Source organism: Anas platyrhynchos, chromosome 25 (assembly GCF_047663525.1).
Source record: "Anas platyrhynchos isolate ZD024472 breed Pekin duck chromosome 25, IASCAAS_PekinDuck_T2T, whole genome shotgun sequence".
NCBI classification, from domain to species: Eukaryota; Metazoa; Chordata; class Aves; order Anseriformes; family Anatidae; genus Anas; species Anas platyrhynchos.
The window spans coordinates 3,872,976-3,895,886 of record NC_092611.1 but is presented as its reverse complement, the minus strand read 5'-3'; the positions used below and the strand labels follow the sequence as shown (position 1 = coordinate 3,895,886).

Sequence of the window (22,911 nt, the reverse complement as noted above, 5' to 3'; positions counted from 1 at the left end):
GCACAGGGAAATACTACTACTCAGGGCTCAAGATTCCCCAGGTAATGCCCTAACCTGTGAGCTACATCTGATCTTACCAGAATAATGCTTTATTCCAGTATCAATTGATGGGGAGGAAAGGAAAGGGGAGGAAAGGAAAGGGGAGGAAAGGAAAGGGGAGGAAAGGAAAGGGGAGAAACTATTGTCTATAGAGGATTATAAATTACTCAGTAATTCTCATTATAGGTGTAAGAAAAGCCCAGTAACTTTTAAAAGTCATGATGACCTTAAGCACCCATGTGTTAGAAGCTCTTGTGCTGAGCAAGATGTCACTGTCTGTCACCAGCACCCAACAGAGCAGGTCAGAAAACTAAATGTACTGATCCAGAGGTCCCTACATGGTCACTCCATGAGAACAGACTAGCACAGCCTTTAACAGTGTTTTTACTTCCCATACCCAAAGAATGACATCAAGAGATCAGGTTTGAAACATACGTAAAAAACTTTGGGGGAAAAAAAGATATGGATGCAAAGCAACGCTTTGCCACAAAGTCACAGAAAAAAACTAAAGGAGTAAGGAACATCTCAGACTAAGCTAAGTAGCATCCCAGATGCTATTTAGTGAGGTGACACTTTATAATCTTTAATACATTTCTAAAACAAGCCCTGCTGAAGTCCCTGCTAAATTAAATGGGCTCACTGTGCAATAAAGTAGATAGCTGGAACTGCTACAAAATTACACTGCTTCTCTGCCCCAGATAAGCTTGTCACCAGCGAATTCTTCCATCCCCCCCCCCCCTTTTTTTTCCATATTAATGCCCTCCATCATAATAAGGATTCCTACCCACTGCCAAAACTCAATTTACACTATTTACTTTAATGACCTCATTTGTCATCTTAGCATGTGTGTCTACCTCTGGGACTGCAGCCCCGCCAGTCTGCCAGAAGGTCTCATTTACAGTTTGCTCTTTCATTATTATTTTTAAAGATTAAATTGCTTCCATTTCAAGTCAAACAGTCTGGGAACTCCCACAGCCCAGAGGATACCACGACACATTCATACATTTGATCAAAATATGTTTTAGGGTTACGTGCATCTTAATCTCAACTGACGCTGCCCTTCCACACTGCCCCACAGCATCATCCATCTGTTACCATCACCTTTAACTTTATTATTCCTTTTAATCTATGCACAAGATGCACACTGGCTATGACATTTGAATCCTGACATAACATTTCAAGTTGTGAGAAGAATTTTCTATTTTCCTATTTTGGGGGGCAAGGTGGGTGACAGAGAAGGGTGTGATAACTTCATTTTCCAGCACATTCATTCGTCTGTTTTAAACCACAGCTTAACAGCTTAGCTGGACTACTCCAGAGCGGTGTATTCCTTCCTATTAAATTATATTTCTCTCTTACGGTGCATCTCCAATCCTGACATGCTCAGTAAAATTCAATGTTAATCAAGTCATTTAAATAGGTTAGGGGAAAAGATAATATTTCATGTTTCATTATACTGCATGTTTTGTGGAAACAGCATTACACAACTGCTAGAAATACAGCTAGAGGAAGTTCCCTAAAACGCGGCACCGAAACCAAAGCAACACGACAATCTGCCATTCAGAGCAAGGAGGGAGGGACTGGATATTTGAGAAATTCCTTGTGTCTGTCTGTGGGGTCTGAACAAACTATTCCTGAGCTTGTTTGCAACACCTTTAAAAAGAGAAATTAAAAGCCATTTTCTTGCTTGTGAACAACCGCTCTGTCCATTTGCCTTCTTCTGTCTCTGCCTCCAATCGACCGACTGGGACAAAATGTGTCTTACCAACGCAGCCCCTGCGATCTGGAGTGGCCACTCCTCTCTGTTTCCAGTAACATTTTTAGGCAGAATGGGCATTTCCTAGACACCAATTGCAAATCCCGGAATAAAGCTCAACCAGAACAAACAGATTACTTGCTGGGAAAACTGGGGCTAGAGAGGTGCCTAATTTAGAACCACAACATAATCAGTTCCTTCAATATTTAGGATTTTTTTTTTTTCTTAAGGCTAACAGAAACCTCTCTTTAACAAAAATAAAAATAAAAAATAAAAAAAAATCAGCCATCAAACTTCCCTAAAAACAAAGCTTAAGAGCTCTAAGTTCTTTCAGAGCACTTCTCATTTCTTCAGCTCAGGCAACTATATGATTACTTCTTTCTTGTTTTCCTACCACTGCAAACATTTATCCAGAGTCCCATTAAGCATTACAGCAAAAACCCTTTACATCTCCCATTAGTGATTTCCAATATGCTGATATGTTTCTTCAGAAGCTTTCCCAGTGAATAATTGGTCCCAGAGTAATAGTACTTGTTATTTATACACAGAGGTGTCCTGGCTTCAACAGCAGGAGTTTAAGTAATATCACCTTCTTCACATGTATTTGTGTCCAACATAAATGTGGGTATTTTCTACAGAAAAACTGGTTTCAGAGATCTCATCAATACTTATAAAATACAGTTAAAATAAAATTCTTCAATTGCTTCCAGATCCTATATGATGGTAACCTGGCAATAAAACAAATTTACAGGCTATGTATGCCATATAAAAGCATATTTATCTTACTTACAGTCAGATGATCAAGTTTCTGGTATGTCAGGAGAAGATGGAAGATACTGCAATACAGTCTTCCCCAGATTCCCTCAAGTCTTGCTCTGGATCATCACATATGGACAAGAGCAGCAAGTCTGAGGAAAAAACAAATAAGAATTGACAACATTCAACCAACAAAGGCAATGCTAGCGTAGTCTAAGACCATTTGCTAACACAGAAGCAATACAGCATCAAAGCTCTTAGGAACAACATCAGGTAGTGCCAAAAAGATGCAAACACTTTAGGGGCTATGCAGTAAAACTTCAAACAACAGCTTTTGGGCTGAAGGTTATTTTTCTCCCTTTACTTTTCTTTGCACCCGTTATTTTATCTGTGAAGGGTTTGTGTTATAAGCATGCTCTGTTTGCTGCAGCACAGAATGGCTGATGCTGTGCAGCTGACTCAAACCTGAGATTGCAGAGAACTATCTTCTATTTCTGCAGTAGCTGCTTCCCAAAGAAACATAGGGGGAATTTTAATAAAAATGGTAGGCTGGAAAACCTACAGAATTTGCATGTGAAGCAGAAAAAGATTTTACAAGAAGGGAAACTGAGGCACGGACTAGTGAAATCATTCCAGTACAGCTCTTAAAAAGAGAGTTTGAAGGCTTGAAAAAAAAAAAAAAAAAAAAATGCGGTTTACAAGGAAAGCCCATCTCATGAAACCTGAATCTTCCTATGATCTAAAAATCACAGATGAAAAATTTGTCTAAGCAGGTATATTTCTGTAAAGAGCGTCACGTTTAACAAGCCAGACTTTTCTGGTGCACTCCGTCAAAAGAGTTTCCCAATCCATTTAGCAAGGGGTAAAGGCTCTTTCTGACAGGCATGAAACTCTCACGCTTGGCATATTCTGACACCTACTCCAACTGTATAGAGGAATATTTGTAGTCACAGCAGGTAAACGAGCTGTGGACAGGGAACACAACTAATTTAATAGCATGAATTATTTACACATACATTCAAGAAAGCCATCTTGCTACACAGCAGTCCCAGCAGCAGGGATTATTAATTTATAACTCAACTACAGCTACATTAAACAGAACGAGGCTTCCATAAAACCTTAACTGTGGTGACGCACAGAAAATATTGCCTAACTCACCCAGAAAGTACAACAGGGTTCCCTAACAAAGCCTTGACCATCAGCCAGAGATCGATCATGGCTGTTGGGCACTGAAGCAATGTCCACTGGCTTCTGATCTGCACCCAGATACGCCAGCTTGTCTGCCGTGCCCATACAAAGTAGTGCATCCTGAAGTAGGATTTGTCTTTAAGCTTTCATTAGATTCCAAAATAGCATCAGTTTCTTCCCCTTCAGAACAGCAGTGTGAGCACACCTGTCTCCATCAGAACAAAATCCTTGAGAAGACACCAGAGCATCCCCATGTCTGCGGTCTCCTGGCTGGGCCCCCTCAGCATAGATCTGTCCAGACAAAGGCAAAGAGATGCACCAAAGGGAAGGCAGGAGAAGCACTGGGGGTGGGCCCAGGAATAATGAGACCTGATGGGAACCTGCAGAATGTGTAGAGGAAAGGAGAAAATGTGAAATAACTTAGCAAAGAGTCAAGGAGAAGGAAATGGGAGCATGGAGTGTGCTCCCCACAGAGACAGTCAGACTAGGGTGAAGGTAGGCAGGACAAGCAAAAGAAACTGGAAGACAGACGTATCCATCTCCCTCTGGAAAGGGAAATATACGTTTAGAGGTAGAAACTTGTACAGCAATGAGAAATGTGAAAACTAAAAATAGGTAAGGAGCCAGAGGCAAGGCAGAGGCAGGACTGAGCATGGGACAAGAGGAGCTCAGTGCCTCACAGCACCACCCAGCAGCTCAGCCTTGTAAAATCGTGTATTTACACAGCAGAAACCCACATCATGTTGAGCAATCCCAAGACATGGGTTTAGAAACCCTGTTGCTTGGTCTAGCTCCTGGCCAAACACTTTGTATTCTTAAATCCTGCTGGTACCATCTGGAAAGAAATGGAAGCCGCCGCTCTGTGCAGGCGTTCTTCCAGCATGCTATTTGTCCTGATAAACATGCTAATAGCTGGACTGCCTGCATTTTCACATGGCTTATTCACCCAATAGATGGCTGATACAGCAAATTAATCTTCATACGGTAGTAACTCAGTTCCTATTAATGACTAGGAACCCTTCATAATGCGCTGTGATCAACCTGAAATAATTTCATAAAGTCAAACCTCACGGCAGAGCTGACTCCACTATTAACTCCTTGCTAAAGATCAAGGGACTGAAAAGGGCAGGTTAGATTGCCATTCTTGGTGATTTTGAGTGTTGCTGTTTTCAGAAGAGGTGGTTGGTGCTTCCTGAACATACAGGAAGGACCACACACTGGGGACAGAAGAAAAGGCACTTATCCCACTGAATCGTAAAAAGAAAGCATATATCAACCCAGTAAAGCAGCTCTTCCTCTTTCTGGCACAGATATATTTATGACATTCTCAAGAAGTGGGTGTTTGACCTACTTAGAAATCACTTTGTGATACTGTGTAAGTGACCAGCCAGGGGCAGAGCCTGGGTCAATCCTCCTAAATCCTGAGCTCCCCTACACCTAAGCTGAAGAAGCATCCAACTATGGCAGCACCTACGAGCCCCCCAGGCCCTTTGGCTGGAACAAAGGTGAGTGGGCAACCTCTTCATTCCCTGCTCTCCTCTAGGCCGTCATGAACTGTGTGTTACTAATGTGAGGTTACTAACCAGGAGCATTCAGCATCACTGTTGTGCTGATGTCTGAAACTATCATTAGACCCCTGCTGAGGCTGCAGTTAAGGGGGTACCTGTGGACCAGGACAGTCAGGTGACAACCAGAGCCTCAATTAAAAAAAAAAAAAAAAAAAAAAAAAAGGAAAAAAAGAACAACCCTACCTACTAACTACAAATACTGGAAAATCAGAAAGATTAATTATCTCAGCGGGATGGAAATTGTCCTGTGTCAGGGATTTCAGCAGCATGAAAGAGAGCTTCATACTGAATTTGAGAAGAAAAAGATGAGCGCTTCTGAGCATCTAGAGAAGGACAATGGGACAGATGGACACAGGAAATATACTGCAGAGACAGGGCCTGTGAAAGGTACAGTCCTGGTCAGGAGTTGAGGAGGAGGTCAGTGAGGTTATTATTAGAGTGGGCACAGGATGCAGAGCAGGGATTTTACACTATAAGTTTCCCTACAGAATTGTTTTGAGATCTTACATTAAGACCATTTATTTTTCTGCTCTGTGCTTCAGTTTCGCCATCTTTACGAAAGGGGAGAGTGACATCAGCCACATGAAATGTTTTGAAACACAGAACCATAAGATGTGCTACATTTGATGTGGGTTGTGGGACTGCTGTGTGCTGTGGCCGAGGCACGCTTCGAGGAACGTACAGCCTACCGAAGGAGAGGCAGGGGTGAAAGGGGCTTTGGGGCAAGCAAGTCAGTACTGTTAGCAAGAGCCAGGCACGTGGAGCAGCATAATGTCCAGACTCCCATGTACTACCTCTGTTAGTGTAAAGAACTGGGACCACTTGGGAAAGCAGCTACATGTATTAGCAGAGATGCAGCATGCGTTTGATCACTGCCTGATGCGAATGCAAACATCAATCGCCCAAACAACAGGTAGCACAACTAGATTCTAAAACACAGCAAGCGATTTTAAGCAACCACAACAGGTTTGTGACCTGATGGTTACCTGCCCCACAGAACAGGGCATGGATAAATCCTGCCCCGAGAAGGGCACCATCGCTCAGTACCCTGAGGACCAAATAACCATGCCTCAAAGGCTTGAGACATCGGGAAAAAGCTGTCTTCCTGCACACCACTACGAGGGCAACATGCAATTTATGTCTGGTTTTCCTTACCTCCTTTCTCCTCCACAGCTGTTGCTCTTTTCCTTGAGGAAGCAAAGCAGAAGGCACTGAACACACTTCATGAGTGCACAGAAAGCTCAAAGCAGCAAACTGAGCAGCAGAGAGGTCGAGGAGCAGGAGCACACCATGTGCAACTGCACGTTTCACTGCCACAGAGCTCCAGCAAAACTAAAGCTACTTTTTTATATTTTTTTTCTCCATGAGCAAAACCAAATTCCACTCATATCATTCATTACAGGAAAAGCAAAAAAAAAAAAAAAAGAGAGAGAGAGAGAGAAAAAAAAATAAACAAAACAAACAACAACACAACAACAAACCCTACACCTTCCTCTCCAAACCCTACTCCCTCAGCACCAATCAGCAACTTAATGGAGTCCCCCTGAGTGCTTGGGAGGGGTAACAAGGTCTGCCTGTCAGCAAAGCCCCATTGCTCCTTCTTGCCTCTTCCTGGTCAGTCTGTGTTGCTGGGGAGTTACAGCTGAAATCCACAAAAAATAATTAATTGGTTTTGGTTTTTTGTTTGTTTTTTTTTTGAGGAGCTATTAAAACACCAGTCTAATTCCTGGTGCCTCAAAGTAAGCAAGCTTTAATGTATTTTCTGTTTGTCCACAAAAATGTGTTGGGAATTTATTTTTCTCTATTTTTGTTCTCTATTTTTCTCCTATTTTTTCCCTTTTGCAGGATGCCAGGGGAGGAAACAAATGTTTCACTTTTGAGTCCTTGTTCAAAAACATAATGAAAACTTGGAAATTATTTTTTTATGAAAATGTCCACTTAGGAAAAAAGCAATTCCCTTCTCTTTCCTGAAGAAATGATTTCATTACAAAAAAATAAAAAAGCAAAAATGGTGCATTCTAGCGAGAAGATAGTCTCTTCTAAAATTTTGAGTAACAATCCCAGGCACAGAAATGTAATTTCTTTGTTATTCTCACCAGTGCCGTGCTTGCAACAGGCAAGATTCTCAATGGTACTTTCAAGTTACCAGAAATACATTTGTTAAGAAAAAAAAAAAAAAAAAGCCTGGCATATAATCTGTATTTCCAATTTACAGTCAGACTTTCAAGATTTAGTCCAGCTCAAAACTCTGCTGCACCTTTCTGCCTTATTTAGCAAAGGATGCTGAACTGTGATCCTGTGATCCTGCCTCTCATGATTCCAGCAGAACTATGCCACAAGGAATTTGGCTTGGGGACTTTATTTAGCATCTTTGCTATTTTTATGGGAGCTGTGCAGAAGGAAGCCACTATCTGGGAAAGTTTCTTGTCTAGACAGATGCTAAGGGAAGGTAAGCAACCCATTTACCATCACATAACGTTAGCAGAGTTCCTGAGACAAGCTCATGCCATTACAGCTAGGTCAAATTGCCTCCAGACTACAGGATTTGCAAGTGGCAGGATATTTTACTGTACCCGTTGGCCCAGGAAAAAAACATCAGTAGGAGTATTTATGCAAGAGATGAAGGATGGGAAAGGTCAGGTTAAATATCAGGAAGTGGCTAATACATCTGTTCCGGAGCTGCTGTGGGTGACGTATCTGGGGGGCAAGTGTGGGCTGCCCCTGCTTGTCTCCAGCTGGGAAATGGCTTAGAACAGGTCCCTAAAACAGCATTTCCATGTACGTTCTTGCAGTAATAGCCACAAAAGTGGCCTGAGATTGGCAACACAAGGGAGGTGAAGCTGAATGTTAATAAGCAGGACCTAGAAACTATCTCTATCTGCAGGCTTCAGGTCTACTTCATTACTTCTTTTGCTTAAATTAAAGGCCTTAATGTGGTTGGGCACAAAGCCATTTTACCAGAGAGTTCTGTCACTAGCATTGTATTTATAACTGCGATATCAATATGCTCCACACAGGACTGAAATCCCTTTCTATTTTGAGCTGTGTAAGAAGAGAAGGACAGATTTCCTGTCCCAGATGATTTACAACTTAAACAGGCTACAACACAGGGAGAAAGAGACTCTGCGGAGTCCTGCATCAGTCAAGTGGACATAAGAATATGATCTGCTACCTGAATTAATGTTTGTTCCCTCAGTTGCTAACCAGAAAAAGCCTTTCCAGAAATCTGCAAGCTCAGAACTTCCTTTGGAGCCATGTCTCTAAAGCAGTAAAGTCTGGGGCATCTGTAAGCTTTTTATCAGCCATTTCCTCACCCCTTTGGTCTGTCAGTGTAGAGCTGACAGCATGATAGTCCTTGTAATGTGCTGCTCTGTCAGCTTCAGAAATGCTGATCTTCCTCACTAGTGATTGAAGTTGTCCCAGCATCTCATTACCATCTCTCCCAGTTGCCTGCCCCACATCAAAGGGGTTTCCTGAGGCTTTGACAACAATCTCCCTACTTCCAAGGGAAAGCTGTTGCAAGCTTTTTTGTATGAAATTATTTATGGGAGCTGAAATAGGATTTCTTCATAGATGGAAAAAGGTAGAAGCTCCAATTTTGCACCCTCCCATGCACAGTAGAAGATGATCAATGTCAATGGGGATCATTGACATATCATTACAGTAGAAGTTGATACCTCAGTCAATGGGGAAGAGAAGGCCTGCACGAGTCAGCACTTTCAGCCTCAGGACCTGGCTCCCAGAAGATGTTCCTATAGGCTGCAGGATATGCCCTCCTGGCCTCACTCTCGGATGTGGCAGTCCCACCTTTGGCTGCGATTTTGACAGAGCCTTACAAAGCAGCTTATGGAGGGAAAGCTGAGTGTCCAGACCCAAACTGGACTTGGTGCTTACAGCACAGTGCCAAGCGAGAATGTGTGCAGACCCCTCCGTACTGTGATAGGTTTTTGTCATCGTCATTCATCTTTGAGCATAAATGTTAAAGGAAATAAGTGAGGCTTTATTTCCCAGCACTGAAAGTGCCTTTAGGCATTACATCCAGGATGATTTCCCTCACTGGAAGATTTTGTGTCTAATATGCACCTTGCAGGAATCACTCTGGTGTACTGGCTATGGAGCAGAGAGAAAATGAGTGCAAGTGTGTGTGCATGATGGGGTCTGTGTGCATGCACAAGCAGATCTGAACATGTTCATATGCCAAATAGCACAGCTACAGGCAACTATGCCCTTCACACTGTGTATTAATGGTCATCCACACAGCATGTTGCCATGCAGACCCGGGGGGGCTGCACACTGCATCTGTCTAACTCCTGGTGAGCATAGCTTCAGGCAGCTGTTCAAGGGACATAATTAAAGATGGTCTCCAAATCCATAAATCAAAGAGAGAAAGACCTTGAAAAGGGGGATAATAGGAAGAAGAAAGGACTTAAAAATATACCCTGTGCTGTATAATACCCAGATAGGTTCTTTCCAGACACAATTGTGTTCCAGAAACAGCATACTGAGACTCTGCAAGCTACTTGGGAATCCAGGTGGGGGGAGGCATTTAATCTCTACGTGTTTGTGGGGCTTTGAGCATTTCGCTCTGCTGTTAAATCATAGCTCTTCCTTCCTGCATGGCCTCCCAGGGAAAAAGCAGGAGACGGTGGTTCCCCAAGGAAAAGCTGTCGAGCTGTCGGGGACGTGACTGGCTGTGAAAAAATACCAAGGGAGAGCAGCAGGGAGATTTTTCTCCACAGTCCAGATACACAGGAGAAAGCTTAACCAACAACAAAACTACATTAACGCCTCCCTTACATGCATTAACATTTTATCAGTAAAGCCCCAGAACAGTCGAGAGGGAGATATCACGTTTCATAGGAAAGGAGAAACTGAGGCATGAGAGGATGAAGGTCAGTACACATGAAAACCTTTCCCCTCAGACACCCTAAGTGGACACCCATCTGCCGGGACACAGCTCCACATTAATTCATCCTTCTGGCTGCAGCCCAGGTCTGTGGCCTCTCTGCTACTTTTCAAGCTCAAGCACCAACAGCTTGGTGGATCCTGTCAAAGCAGCAAGCTGCATCAGGAAGCTGATATGCAAAGTTGATGATGCCCTTGCCTTTTCAGGAATCTCAGATTAAATGAGCATGGTCTGGGCTCTAAGGGGGTGCTGGCACTACTCTTCTAAAAAAGGGAGGCATAGAGCTGTCTTGCCTTGAGTACGCCAGTTGGGTGGGCACTTTATTAAACTTTAGACCAAATCAGCTCACAAAGTTGGTCAGAACTCCTCAGACAAGATTTGCAGTGTGGAAGTGAGTGTGAGAAAGGTTCCCACACACACAGGCAGAAAGGTTTGGAGAGTACACAGTGAAACCCAGGAACACACTCTGCCTGAAGATCTGGAGAACACTGTCCTGGTCTGCTTATGAGCATGGTGCTCTTATTTACCTTTCTTTAAAAACAAACAAACAAACAAACAAATAAAATCTCTTCACCTAATCCCTTGCACTGTAGAGCTGGAGAGCTATTCATTAACTATTTCCTACTCTGGTTTCCATGGAAAACTGGAAGTCAGATTTACTGAATCCAATGAGATCAGAAAAAGTGCCTTTGGTCTAACAGTCCTACTGGCCCTTAACAAATGAGGCCAGCAAGGAAAATGATCAAAATGCAAAATAGGGATTTCAAGTCCATCTGCTGAAGTGACACAAGCTCTCAGCCTTTTAAAATAATACAATTTCCGAGATATACAAATAGGTCCACACTGAGGTATACTTTCACAAAAAGGGCAAAAAGAGGCATTACCAGAATGTGTTGAGGAAGTATAATATATTGTGATTTAAAGCATTTGATCTTGTTTCTCTCTGGTGCAAATCCTAGAATGATAAGTCCTAGAAATCCTCTACAGTTAAAGGAAGTACACCTTCTTCCTCTGAACAGGTACCTTGCCTTTTTGGTACCAGAAATCATGGGTTCCACTTGAACACTGCAGTGTTTCCTTGCATGTACTGTCGATAATTCTATGCATCATTGTCCATGATTTCCAAGGTTTGGGCCAGGGTCCCTGACTTCTGTAATGTCTACTCTTGCTTCTTCCAGAGGCTTCTGCTGTCTTTCATACAGCGTATGGCCCATCAGAATGACTCTTGAGATCATCTGAAGTCCTGGAAGTTGGATGCTCAGTGCCGAAAGAAGGGGTGAGGTAGCTGAGAATTAGGATGCTTGATTTGCATTTGCAGCAGTGCTGTTTATTTGAAGACTGTGATTTTCAGCAACTCTGTCTATCAGCTTACCCATGTAGGAGAAACATGTGAAAGCATCTAACTGCTTGCTCACAGATGATAGAGAAGGGAAATTCAAACATGAGTAATGTTTGCAAACTAGTATGGTGTGTGTTTTTTGTTGTTGTTTTTGTTTTTGTTTTTCTATGTAGACATCCATAGAAGGCTTCATTATTCTGCTTTAGGCTGAAATCAGCTCTTTTTAGTGATTTCAGCTGAGCAACACTTGCCCCATTACATGCAGAGTATAGCAGTTTCAAATTCCAAGAATGAGAACGAATGCAGAAAAGACACCAAGTTCCTAGCAGCTGCAGGTTAGATGAGGCCATTTTAAAAATAAAGGATCCTGCTATACTGTGCATCAGGCAGAATGGAGCGTGGGCCATTTTGGGGACAGATTCAGTGCAGTCTATCTGGAACCACAGCAGAATTCTTAATGAAACAAAAGTGCAGCACTCTAAATTTAGATGCGCTATTAATGCTTTTAAAAGTAAGTGCATCTATAGCCATGGGGTGTCTGAAATTTCATTCACAGTGTTTGCTCCCATCAGGCCAATCTGAAACCCACTGCAGCCGGTGGCAAAAATCCCATCGATTTTAATAGATCCACCACTTGGCTCACATTTCCTGTCCCTGCCCCTGTTTGGTTACCCATTTAGGAGACTGTTCTGTATGCCTACAACAGTCCACAGTTGTTGATATTTGTAATTCCATGTTATGCTGTAGCCTTTTTGGAAGCAAAGAAGAGAGGTTAGACCTTGCACAGTAGCTTGTTGAGTGAGGCAGCAAAATAAACAGCAGGCCAAAGAGTGTAAATCCAAAGGAGATATCTATCTCTTGAATAGCACATCTGTTAGTCTAATGCTCTTTGTTTGTGTTGCAAAACAGGTTTCTCTATGGCACTCCAGCTACATTTACATCAGATGTGCCATATATCATATAGTAATACAGACAGGAACTGTGACTTGCCTGGTAAATTGCTTTCTGCTTGTAATATGCTGATCTCTGTGGGATGTGGATGTATGAGATCTGTGGATTGAAGGCAGTATTGCAATCTGTAGTATGATGGTTATACATGAGGGATGTTCATATCAAACCCACACTGCAATTTATTGCTTATTCAACCAGCTTGATTTATAAATATTTCACCTTCACTCTTTAAAACCACGCACACAGACAAGCTTTCCAGTGCCAAAGGATGATCAAAGAGGATCATCAAGATGCAGGTTAAGGATGCAAAGGCTGCAGCTTCACCACAATAAAGCCCACCAAAATCAAATAGGAGTAAAGCCCATGATTTTTGTTTGGATCAGTAATAGCTGGTGGTCCCTCATTTATTCTCTATTCCATTTAAGCACATTATGTGATAAGCACGGGTTACAAGCATGTACTGATTGTTCTGTTGTAGGTTGTTTGATCTTGCTCGGCAGGAGGGTTGGACTAGATGATCTTCAGAGGTCTTTTCCAAGCTCAGCCATTGTGTGGTTCTGTTCTGTACAGAATCAGGAGAGGTTCCCTTCCATCAGTGTTAAGGAACAAATTACAAACTCACCTGTCCTGCTACACTCTGTTCATCCTCATAAGGTCAAGAGGATGCATTAATAAAACCCAAACCCACTTCCTGTCAATCACTGCCAGGTTTATCTGTTAGAGACACCTCTTTCTGCCAACAGCCTAGTTCTATTTTTACTGAGCAAATGCTTTCACACCTCAGCTTCCATGTGTGTGCCCACTTCATCCATTGTTCACACCTAGTTTACTCTTAACACCTCTCAAGGACCTTGCAGATAGGCGTGAAAGGATTCCTCCTTTGGACAGCCATGTGCTCTGATAGGAAGAGGGAAAACAAATACGAACCAGAGTTGCTGTCAGCACTTAGGGCTATCGAGGGTGGAGAGGAGAGGCCCCGTTTGTTCTGGCCTGAGTTACAAACAGCAAGGGAGTGTATATTCACTCCAGCCCTTCACAATTGCTGCCCAGTTTATTTCTTCTCTCTTTGCAAACACTTTGGAGTTGAAGCTACGTAAGAAGAGCATCCTCTCAGCAAGGGCCTCGACTTTTTGTGTATATTTCACTCAAGCTGAAAATTTCCTGCAATTTTCTGTGTCCAGCAATATTGGGAGCACAAACATCCAGCAAGGGGGCAAAGTGGTTAGACATGGAATCATGACCAACCCATCTGAGGAACCAAGTTTAAGACAAACAGCCCTACACCTGTAATTTAATCACTGAACATTTTTTCCCACATTGCCAGGAGTGCTAAAGATTCCTTGTGTAATCACAAGGTCAGGCTGTGCCAGCTTATCCTACAGGCTTTAGGACTGCCTTGCAGGACACATCGTCACTCCCATCCTTCACCAGCTGCTATGATTTTAGTCAGATGTGTTCAGAGTGGCTACTAACCCAAACGTAGTCTTGGAAATATCCCCAGAGCATCCATCTCAGTGACAATTAGACATGAAATATGAATCCTCTTGATATCAGTTTAGTGTCTTTCCAGTAACTTCCTACTTCATCTTTGGAATGTACACTATTTAAAGAAAGAGGGTCATATATTTAATTAGGATGGAAATAAATGTGTGTGCCAGATATAATTTGACTTTAAAGAATGATCCTAGTGTTCAAAACCTATTAGTTTTTCTCTTCCACCTCGGTTATTAATAACATAGGTGCAAAAGAAATCAAACACTTTTCCTGGGATGAACCATGCTAAAGGAGGGTTGGCCAACCTGCACCCTCTGTGTTGGGCTCTTGAAGGGTATTTGAATGCCTGTGTATTGGAACATTGCGTACAAATGCCTTACTGTACCCAGCCTGGCTGCAACTTACTATGTCTAAGAATAAATACTTCCTAAAAATAAACCTGTAATTTCCTGATTTTCTTCCTTTCTTTGTTTTCTTTCTCTGGTTGCTTTTTTCTATCCTTCCTTCTACATGACTACCTAGCTATCTTTTTTTCTGTGCTTTGTGCAGTCTGGACATTTGAAAAGACTTCTCCATTTCAGCATTATCGAGCTAGAGGCTTCCCTGCACACATGATTACCTGCAGTAAAGTTAAGTTCACTCACTAAAACTACTGATACAAGAATAAAACATTTAGGAGCCAGACCTCTGTTTCATAATCATTTTACAAAGACAATAATTTCAATCTTGAGACAATCAGTAGACTATGTAAGAAGTGAATCATTGAATTGACTTGAATAAGAAAAAGGATTGTTCTTTATGTCAGAATTACAGCAGGATGAATTTAGTACTTATTTTAAGTTGAAAACCAAATAAACAAAAAATAATAATAATAAAAAACAATGGCCCAGAGACTACAGATACTTTCACATGCATGATGGACACTACCATAACAGCATAAAGTGCTTTCCTTACTGTTACTGCATCAGACACTTTTACATCCCTCAATCTCACTGAAAAGAGCGGTAAGATTGGCACAAAAGGCATGAGAAATTTATAAGACTACTGTTTCTTGAACTCCCACTTCTCATTCTTCCTAAGGGAATGTTACAAATAGGGTACCAATCCTCCACATGTCAAAAATAAGGGTTGCTAATTCTTTCCTCTTCCGTGGCGAATGGAGCCAAGATTTTCAGATGTGACTGACTGGTCATTTTGGAAATCTAATTTGGCACGCCTCAAGAGAACCTGATTTTCATAAGGCATCAGAGCAGTCTTTCCTAGTTCACTAGAGCATGAATCTCGCTCATAATTATTGAGCCCATTTTGTATTCAGCTTCTACTCTCCCTCATGCAGAGCGACAGCAGCTTAAGTGTTCTCATCTCATTTTTTCTTTTCCCACAATTCAATTCTTTCACATTAGCAGGGATGGGGGGAACCCTCTTTGAGATGTATTATTTCATTGAATGTTTCCAACCAGGCTACATTTTTCATGGCCTTTATTTGGATCAATCATGTTAAAAGCTGATGTTGCATTATTTAAGCTTTGACAGGCATAGAATTAAGATGCAGGTTTATTCACTTACAGAAAATGTCAGACTAGAATTGGATGATCACTTTATAGATTGAACCTAACTACTAGGATATCTGCTTTTTCAAGCAGCAAATGTTAACGTTTTTTTTAACATTTTTTTTTTCACCTGGTGGCAATGAGAAGTGGTATGAGAATGGGATTTATTAGAACCTGTAGTAAGTTCATGGAAAAATCATCCTGCTCTCTTCTTCAGTGAAAACAACCCGTAGCTGAATACTCAGTACCAAACTGTACTATACCAGACTTGGTACTAACATAACAGAAAGCACCCTAGATAGTGTGTACTCACACAGGAATTTAAAGGACTTATGCCTGAGGGCAAGTGAGATTGTCTGCAGCAGACTGCAGTCTTGTCTGGCTTCAGACAGTTCTATAAAGCTATGTTGATTTACAATAGTCAGGACATTTCTTCCTGTAAGTTACATTTTCGACATCCAAAGCGTGGTGCTGCTAAATCCGAGTTACTGAACAGCCGGAGTTCAGCTCCACGCTCCCCAAGGAGACTGCTGTTCTGTGGGGGGGCTCTGGGCATCCCCGAAACTTTCCTCCTGCTGATACACTTCCCCTGGCTCAGGGAGTCCACTGCAAGCATTAGGCCCTATTCTCAAATAGAGCTTAAAAGTTTTGGTAACACGAATAAAGCAACTACCTCATGGCCCTGCAGTGTGCTGAATTTCTGTTTTATTGGATGAAATACACAGGCACGGAAATTTTCATTGTGTTATGCACTGTGTACCAGAGAGTGGGAGCTGTGCTGGGAAATGACGAGTGCCCAGGGGTCCCACCCCTTCATTTGGAGCTGGGACAGAGTGACCTGGCCTCTGCTTACCCATCCTCTGGAAGATGCACCTGTGTGCTTTGGTAACGAGTGGGTTAATAAGCAGCTTTTCACATTTTTCTCCTCTGTAGCTTAGTTACCCCACAATCAAGGCAACAGACTGTTTTTCAGCATGGATCTTATCTTCCTACTCAAGAGGTCACAGATTGCCAGCCTTGTTTTAATGAGCTGTGTCCTGTGAATTTCACAGTCACTTCAAGTCTAATAAGGGAACCCACAGGGGTAGTGTTTTCAATTTGCTCCTCTTTCCTGGCGAGTTTGTACCATACATCACACATAGCAGTTCACAGCTGGTGAAAAAGAAAAGAATTAGCTGTATTCCCAATACAGGGATTTTACATTTCAATATTTATGAAGATTGGGGGTCCTCTCATTTGAAAGGCCAAACAGTTTGTTTTACTGTGTGTGGAACATATTATGTTAATATAGAGAACAACTGCTTCCAAGAACTAATCTGATGATGGTGTTGAAAAGCCCTGCACACTACAGAAATATGATGTGCATCTAAGAATTCTTCATACTCTTGTCTAACCAAGCCTTTTGCATGCAAATTAAACACAACTGGAATTCCTGCCCTACCCCCCATCAGAACTATGGGCTACTTACAACTGAAATGACACCTAAATGTCTAATTTTAATTTCAAATTCACTCTATAAAAGTACAGCCTGATTGTTTTTCCCTGTGCTAAAGAAGCCCTATGACAAATGATCAGATCTAAGCTTTACTTAAATGCGTATGAATGAGCGCTGCCATCAGCTGGAGATCCTTGAATATTCATTAATTCTTCCAGACATCTGATATTCCCTTGTACACAGCGTAGCAAATACTATTGGTCAGTAAACAATATCAATGCCCAGTGGGAAAACTGGAGATCCATTTTTGACTTTTCACCTCACAGTAAGGTGAAATATTCAAACTATTTTGGAATATAGAACATAATATTCATATTCAGACAAAGAACTTTTTTAGTTGAGGTGGCATTTGCAAATTAGAGTTGCTCTGTTGAGCAGAACTGAAGTATTTAATTTTAGTGAGATCTGGCATTAGCTTATGCTTTTCTACCATCCATTAGTGTCAGAAATGAGCTACACATCTATTTCAATTACATATTTGTATAAATAAGCTTGTATGCAGATTAAAATAGATTATACATTCAATGTAGGACACTTCACAGTGAAACATCCAAAAGTCACCAAAAAATTGAGAGAATTTTGTCTTTTTGAGGCAAGGATTTGCTAATTAGCCAGTGAAGTACAGAAGACAACATGCGATCTTAGAGCAAAGGGAGGCTTCTGTTACATACTAGGAATGGTCAATACAGGTCCCAGATAAAGAGGAACTAGTGGAAGTGTTTCTCCACCTAGGTCTCTCACGAGTACTCCTGTTTGGGATGTTTTTATCAGTAAGTGCATTTACTTGTTTTCTGTTTAATATACTTTGACTCACTGTGATTTTTCAGTTAAACGAGTAACAATAAGGGATTCCTTGTTTAAAGACATGGCAAATATGTTGACCAAGGCGTGGAAACCTCAACATGTGTCTCTTCAGAATACCCAAAGGATAATCATGTGATCCCACTTTTTGCCCAAATAAGAAGGAGTGCCAGCCGCACTACAGGAGGCACAGAAGGGTTTTCCAGTGACCAGTGGATAGTTTCTGTGTGTCACAAGGTACCGAGGAACACACTTAGACCCTGCAGGTCACCAGTGAGGCTCATTTTCGTGTACCCACTCTGTAATTCCCATCAGGGAATAACATTATTAACCTTATACCCAGCTTTAATTTTCTGTTTCCTGCTGGGAAATCTCAGAATTTGAAGAAAGGAAATTCTCCCATGTGTTTGTGGAATGACAGCTTCTACCACCTAAACAGCAGAGAAAGAAGAGTGTGTGGAAAACAAAGAAAAACAGCTTTATCTACAGTTAATAAAAATTAAATGTCAAGCAGGACAAGAAAAACTGATGTGGTAACATACAGAGGACAGGATCCATGAGAGACTGAGTAATGAAAAGGTCAGGAGAGCCATAAATAAAGCCTGAAACAGCTAAGATCTAGGGAGGGAGAAAGCTCATCTGAAGAGTATAACAGCTCAGGCAATTTAATGAATATGTTTTATGTAAATGGAACAACTACCATTCCAGGTACAGAAACTGTCTTTACTCTGAACAGTACATAACCACCTGTTAATAATCAAAACAAGGCACAAACTGATCACATGCCTTGGAGGGGCTGCACAGTGCAAGGACATAGCTCAGAAATGGTGAAGAAGAGCAATTCTCATTCTGTCAGGGTAACCCAAGGGAAGTCCTGGTTTTCTTGGGGATTTGGCTTGTAGCCCCCACCTTCTCCATGTAAAAGCATGTCAGCCTGCAGGGTCTGTAGGTCAGATGTGGAATAGGAGGTGCATACAGGGCAGACATGAAGGAAAAGGTGGTGCATTACTATCCAAAATGCAATGGAAAAACAACATTAGTTCAACGGTTGTACACCAGAGTGAATTCTCCTTAGGGCTTTCTGGCTGTGGGCACAGTGCAATAAAAAAAAAGTGAAAAGCACCAACTGATTTTGGCTGACAAAGACACAAATCAGTGCTCAGGATGGTGAGAACCAGCAGGGCCAGAGGGCTCAGTGAGCAGCCCCCAGCAAGGCGCTGCATTCCTGTCTGTGCAACCATCAAACAGCCCCATACTAAGGATTGTCTGGCTGCCTGGTGGGACACAGACCTGGTCACTGCTTCACTTGCCTGTGTCCAAGTCTGCCATCCAATCTGGTCCCCCCAAAGGTTTTCCCGGACAAGCCTGGTTCCTACCCACATCAGTGACCACGCTGATCAGAAAGAAATCACCTGCAAGATGACCTACCCTTCTCTAAAGGGCTCCCTGACACCCTGTGACAGTATCCCACTTCTCTGCTGTACGAACCCAGAATAAAAAATTACTCCTGCCTCAGTGAAATTGCAGTCATCAATCCCAACTCAGAAAATCAGCCAGCTTAATATTCAGAACATGCTTGTGGGTCTTCCTAAACTGGAGCCTAAAGAGACATGACAAACAAAGCACCATGTGTAAGCACCGACTCGCTCAGAATTGTACCGGGGGTCAGTGGAAGTCAGGGATAAAGCACAAGTTCTGAGTCCCAGCCCATTGCCTCAGCCATCAATTATGCTGTGTTCTTCAATATTGTATGTAATGAAGCACAGCACTTTGTTCTAGGCTAGCTGTTCATTTATAACAGCTAGGACCAGATATTCACTCAGTTCATTATTATGACTGTCTATCATGTGTATTGCAGGAATAACTGCAAGGCTCAGCCCTGCTGCGCTGGCTGCTCTGCAGACACAACAGAGGCAGGCCCGCACCCAGGAGCTCCAAGCTCGTTGCAGGAAGGCTGAAAGCAGATGGGCAGAGAAAACAGGCAGGGGAAGCACAAGGCTGTGAGACAACTATGATTCAATAAAACCTGACGTTGTGAAATTAAATGTGAAAAAAATGTCTTTCCTCTGCTATTGAAAGCTACTTGGAGCGTTGTTCCAACTGCCCCGCAGGATCTGGGGTCCTACTCCCTCTCCTCTCCTGATTGCTGTTTCAGCCATGTGGTCTGTCTCGTTATGCAGCTTGGCAGCCAAGAGAAGTTTCACTCGGGGAAGGACAAGCCCCTCATGGCCTTCCTTCAAGGGTCCATCAGGCAATGACTCTCTCTGCCTGCACCTGGCATCTGTCTCTCCTCTTTCTATTCTGGGAGGAAGAGAAACAGCTGAGCTCTGCTACCGTATGCGAGGGAGGCAGATGGGGCGTGAATTCAGTAGTGATTGTACTGCTCATTTGTTTGGCATGAAAATGACGGACACATGATAGAACAACCCGGAACAAACATGGGGGGTGGGGGGGGGGGGGTATGAATACTGAACAGCATTTACCGTCATTACTTTTCCTGTTACTGTGAGTTTTTCTTCTCGTTCAGTGATAAATCTGCATAAACACGGAGGGCTAGAGTTGCCATCCTGATTCTCGTCAGGTATTTTATCTGACAGGCTGTCCTATTTCTACTATTTCCTATGGTGCATTTCTTTCACTTTCGAGCAATGGGAATAGACAGTTCAGTTTCGCTGCTTAGTTAGCTGCACGCAGGCATCCATGAGCAGTACTGGAAGTTTGGGTAACAGGAGTGGAAGGGGGAAGGCGTTTGCTTCCTCTATGGAATAGAAACACAGGTTCATAGAATTTTTTATTAACCTTTGGCTTTAACCACATTTGGCTTTCTGAATTGTAAATCCGTGCAGGATTTGGGAACCAAAGCTCAATTTAAAAATATCACATATGAAGATTAGTTTTTTGTGACATGAACCCCAGCAACCTTCATCAACCAGAATGATTAGTTTGGTGCTTCCTCAGCCTAGCCCACAGCTGCTGTTTGTGTGTGCTACAGAAACACCATTTTGTTCAATCTGAAAAAAATTCCCTTAAGCAAAGGTATATTGAAAGAGCGATGGGTCAAAAATAAGATTTATTTGCACTCAGAAAATGCAGGCTAGTGTTGCTGAATTTGCACACCGTAACAGCAAAATCATTAAATTCTTTAAATATTCCTACAATAGTCTTATGCTGAATGAGGATCTTTATGAATATTTCAATTACAAGATGAGGCTTGAAAGAACAGAGCAGTTTCAATTTTGAACCACCCTTCCTCACATAACTTGTCCTATTTGGTATTAAATGAAGCTGAATTAAATCCCACAGCCCCGCCATGTGTACCGGGGGTGACGGGGTCTCTGCAGATAGAACCACCTCTCTGTCACTCCTGTTCTTGCTTTGAATAGACCAAGGGCAGTTCGATTCAGGAGACATTGAGCTCTTGCCATCTCCTTTGGCAAGAAGAAATGTATTTAGATGGCTCGGCCAACATCCTTCCCCTCCTCCTTGCCCACTGATATTTACAATATTTGTTTAATGTTAATTTAAAGGCTCAGCTTTGTGCTGTGCAGTGCTACACCTGCCCCCTCTCTGTACAGAAGAAATAACAGCGACTCTACATCTGACATGCACAAAGCCAGTCTTGTTTCTGCAGGACTAAAGAGAGAGTTAGAGAGCAGCAAATAATACTGTGCTGCACCGATCAGCTCATTTCTACTCCCAGGATAGGAAAGGTCATTGATTTTCTTCTCTGTCCCTGCACAGACTTCAATGGACTATGATTCAAATACCTTGTAAATAAAAGCAGAGCCTTTTTTACCACTTCATGTCCTGGTTCTGATCTCATCGAAGCAACCAAAATTTAGCATTAATTCTGAGGAGTTATTCCTGATTTTACTGATATTAATTAAACCAGGTTATTTTTCACTCATTCATCTCACCCCACTGAGCTAAATTCTGTATTTGCCCACACAAGTGACCTCCAGTGCTTGCAAACTGGTTTTGGTTCACTGAAGTTGCTCTAGAATTGCATTCCTATCAACATGTGAAACTCAGACTTCATTGTGACTTTAGTTAGATTTCATGTTCCTTGGGAAAGTAGTTGCATGTTTGTGCTATCTCATTCTAGCTTAAACAGGATGCCTTGACAGTCCTGTAATGCAGATAACAAACCTCTTCCAGCAAAACTGCAGAATTAGGCTTTGCTTTTCAGCAAAAGCGATTCCACCAGCACCAGCTGTTCAACACAAACCACTTCCATATGCATTTTCTTATGCACAATAAAGTCTGAAAATGCAACCCTCCCCTCCGTTCCCTGAAAGCACAATCAGTAGTACTCAAAGGCTGGGTTCTGGTCTGCTAGATGTTGGCAAAGCAGAGGGACCCACTGGGCTCCACTGCAGCGTCTTCCCATTTCCCTAGCATAAATTAGATCAGAATTTGGCCTTGACTTCTTCATGTAACAAAATGCCAAGAGCTCGATTCTCCTGTTTCTAACACCTATCTAAGTGACCGGGCATCCCTGGAAATGAAGTCCTGCCCAGTGTCAGCAAAAATATCAGAATCAGACTTTCAGTAGTTATTGCTGTTTCCCTGGCCCTGAAATACTGGCACTTTAATGCATGGACTTAAAGCTTGTCTAGTTTCCCTGCAACTTCATTAAGTTTCCTCTCCATCATCCCCCTAACTGCTGCTTAACACGTTCTGGCAACACGCCCTCCTGTATCGCAGCGGATATGGCTGGCAATGTGTGGAGCTTATGACGGGGCATTAATTACTTGAGCATAAATAACATTCCCTCTTATCTCCACTTCAAGATCCGCTACTTCTAATGGTAATATATCCATAACTACAAATTAGAGAAAACAATGAAAGGGGTAAATCGAAGCCTAAAAATGAGTGACAGTTCTTGCAATGACTGAAAATTAAAACCAGGCAAGCTCTAATGAAAAATAAAGGTACATTTCTAACAGTTGCGTTGATTATCCCCTGGAATCACATACCAAGGAAAGAGCTGTATTTTTGGTCTCTAGATACCTTCAGATCAATCTAAGAAATGTAGTTTAGTCAAAACTAATAGTCATAATGAACA

At 42.2% G+C, this 22,911-nt stretch overlaps 1 long non-coding RNA gene across 2 annotated transcripts in view; it reads right to left on the bottom strand.

Moving 5' to 3' along the window:
• LOC106017134 (uncharacterized) overlaps positions 1-6,948 on the bottom strand; it is a 40,479-nt gene extending 33,531 nt beyond the window's left edge. Inside the window, exons 1-2 of one of the 2 annotated variants that reach the window (XR_002402225.4) lie at positions 6,463-6,948; positions 2,586-2,703 (exon numbers count right to left, since the gene is read on the bottom strand). This is a non-coding gene — a long non-coding RNA (uncharacterized lncRNA). The remainder of the gene's footprint in view (positions 1-2,585; positions 2,704-6,462) is intronic. The other variant, XR_001190382.5, reaches the window with a different exon arrangement.
• Between the last annotated feature and the right edge of the window lie 15,963 nt (positions 6,949-22,911).